Below are 3,532 nucleotides of genomic sequence, written 5' to 3'. Positions count from 1 at the left end.
CAGACCATACAGAATCCTTAGTAATGTTTATTATCAATTTTAATCATAGAATAATATGTGATAAATATAGTTGTAAATTGCTTAAATGTAATGTCCAAGAAAGTTGGAATATGAACATAAATGGATCCTATTACATTCTACTTAATTTTTTTTTTTTTTTTTTGCTGAAGATAATTAAAAAATGACTGCAGCCATACATCAACTGGGAACTGACAGAAATTCAAGATGGATTCAAAAGAGGACATGGAACAAGGGATAGCATTGCTGATGTCAGATGGATCTTGGATGAAAGCAGAGACTACCAGAAAGATGTTTACCTGTCTCTTATTGAATATGGAAAGCCATTTGACTGTGTGGATCATAACAAATTATGGATAACATTACAAAGAATGGGAATTCCAGAACACTTATTTGTGTTCATGTGGAACTTGTACATAGACCAAGAGGCAGTCATTTGAACAGAACAAGCAGATACTGTGTGGTTTACAACCGGAAAAGATGGGTTCCAGGGTTGTATCCTTCCACCATAATTATTCAATCTATACGCTGAGCAAATAACCAGACAAGCTGGTCTATATGAAGAACAGAGCATCAGCACTGGAGGAAGATTCATTAACAACCCGCATTATGCAGTTAATACAAACTTGCTGAAAGTGAAAGGACTTGAAGCACTTACTGATGAAGATCAAAGACCACAGCCTTCAGCATGGATTACACCTCAACATAAAGAAAACAAAAACCCTCACAACTGGACCAATAAGCAACATCATGATAAATGGAGAAAAGATTGAAGTTGCCAAGGATTTCATTTTACTTGGATCCACCATCAATTCCCATGGAAGCAGCAGTCAAGAGATCAAACAATGTATTGCACTGGGCAAATATACTGCAAAAGACTTCTTTTAAATCTTAAAAAGCAAAGATGTCACATTGATAGCTAAGGTACTCTGACCCACACCATAGTATTTTCAATTGCCTCATATCCGTGTGAAAGCTGGACAATGAAAAAGGAAGACTGAAGAACTGATGCCTTTGGATTATGGTGTGGGTGAAGAATATTGAACATACCATGGACTGCCAGAAGGAAAAACAAACCTGCCTTGGTAGAAGTACAACCAAAATGCACCTTAGAAGTAAGGACAGCATGACTTCATCTCGCTTACTTTGGACATGTTATCAGGAGGGAGAAATCCATGGAGAAGAACATCATGCTTGGTAAAGTAGAGGATCAGGGAAAAAAAGGAAGACCCTCACTGAGGTGGATTGACAACAGTGGCTGCAACAGTGGTCATTGTGAGGATGACACAGGACAGACCACTTTTCATTCTGTTATACATAGGGTCGCTATCAGGAGGAACCTATTTAACGGCAGCTCACAATAATCACAATTAATGTCTCAAATCAGTTGAATTCCAGTAAATCAAAAGGTAGATTATCTTGGGTGGGCCTAACCTAAACAATTTAGCCTTTATAAGGAACTGAGTCCTTCCTGAAAGAAGAGATTTAAAGCATTATAGGTATTATCCTGCTGAATTTGAAGAATTAAGCTGTCCTGAGAGACAGCTACGTGGTTAGAACTTAAGGACAACCTCTTGGATCTGACAGTGATCCCCAGTCGACAGCCAGAGAGAAAATGGGATCTTTGCCCTACAACCACAAGAAACTAAATTTTGCTAATGACCTGAATGAGCTTGGAAGATGAAATCGAGCTCCAGATGAGAATGCAGCCTGTCTTGATATATTGATGTCAGCCTGAGATCCTGAGAAGATAACACTTACACCAAGCCCAGACCCCAGATGCAAGGACTGTGAGATAATGAATGTAGGCTGCTTTAAGTCACTATTTTGTGGTAATTTGATAGGCAGCATAGAAAATAAATCTAATTACAAAAGAACAAGTCCATGATACGTTATATTTTAAAAACCAACCACACAATACAAAAGAGAATGATAAATTTTTTAGCAAAAAATAAAAGTATGTCTATATCTGCATAGGAAAATAATTGTCATGTATACACAGTCAATGTTAACAAAGTGGGTAACCCTGGAAGCCACTTTGTTCAATATATGTTGTCCTATATATAAAATCTTACCTTGATAATATACTCAAGATTATTGTTATTATCATAATTTATGTAACTATACATCAGGTGAATTTCTTTTTAGACTTTCATTTATTTTCCATATTTAACATAGTGAATATGTATTATTTTGTAGTTAGACTAAAAATAAATAAAGGATTCACAAATTTACAGAAGAGTAGGGAGCAGTTTAATTTGAAGAAACAAACTTTGAACATGGCCATAAACCTGATATAACCTAACACTTAAATGAAACCATCTTCGTCTAATGTAAGGAGCCTTGGCTGTGCAGTTGTTAAGCACTCGGCTGCTAACCAAAAGGTCAGTAGTTCAAATCCACAAGCTCCTCTATGGGAGGAAGATGTGGCAATCTGCTTCCATAAAGATGACAGCCTAGGAAACCGTATGGGGCAGTTCTACTCTATCCTATCGGGTCTCTATGAGACAGAATCGACTTGATGGTGATTGGTTTGGGTTTTTGTTTTTATTCTAATTCTTGTACTAAACTGGATAGTCTAGTAAGTTTTATCAAATTCCATTCTTTCTCTTTTCTATTTCACTCAGCTAAACCAATCTCTTTTGAAGTTTGGCATGACCTTAAGAGTTGTAACCTGTGGAGTGTGAGCAGAAGCAACATGTGCCAATTCCATGTAGTTCACTAAAAGCCTCCCATGCTTGCTCCTCCATCATGTGCTACCTCTTTTCTGGGTGACTGGTTGCTGGTACCCATGGCAATCTTGGAAGCCATTTCTCTTTTTTTTTTTAATTTTTTTTTTATTGTACTTTAGGTGAAGGTTTACAGAACAAATAGTTTCTCATTAAACAATCAGTACACATATTGTTTTATGACATTGATTAACAATCTCACAACATGTCAACACTCTCCCTTCTTGACCTTGGAGGACCTTTTTTTTATTTGGTGAAAATATACGTAGCCAAAGATACGCCATTTCAAAAATTTCTACATGTACAATTCAGTGACATCGATTATGTTCTTCCAGTTGTGCTGCTATTCTCACTTTAGATGAAGGTTTAGAGAACAAAATAGTTTCTCATTAAACAGTTAGTACCCATGTTTCCCTATGACAATGGTTAACAACCCCATGACATGTCAACACTGTCCTTACTCAACCTTGAGTTCCCTATCACAAGCTTTCCTGTCCACTTTTGCCTTCTAGTCTTTGTCCCTGAACTGCTGCGCCTCATTAGTCCCATTTTGTTTTATGGGGCTGTCTAATCTTTGGCTGAATGGTGAATCTTGGGAGTGGCTTCACCACTGAGCTAAAAAGTGTCTGGGGACCATACTCTCTTGGTTTCTCCAGTCTTTGTCAGGCCAGTAAATCTGGTCTTTTTTGTGTGTGTTAGAATTTGTTCTACATCCTTCTCCACCTCTGTCCAGAGCCCTCTGTTGTGATCCTGGTCAGAGCAGTCAGTGGTGGTAGCTGGCCACC

This window comes from Trichechus manatus, unplaced genomic scaffold, assembly GCF_000243295.1.
Source record: "Trichechus manatus latirostris isolate Lorelei unplaced genomic scaffold, TriManLat1.0 scaffold00009, whole genome shotgun sequence".
In the NCBI taxonomy this organism is placed as follows: domain Eukaryota; kingdom Metazoa; phylum Chordata; class Mammalia; order Sirenia; family Trichechidae; genus Trichechus; species Trichechus manatus.
Note: the sequence above shows the minus strand (reverse complement) of the source record.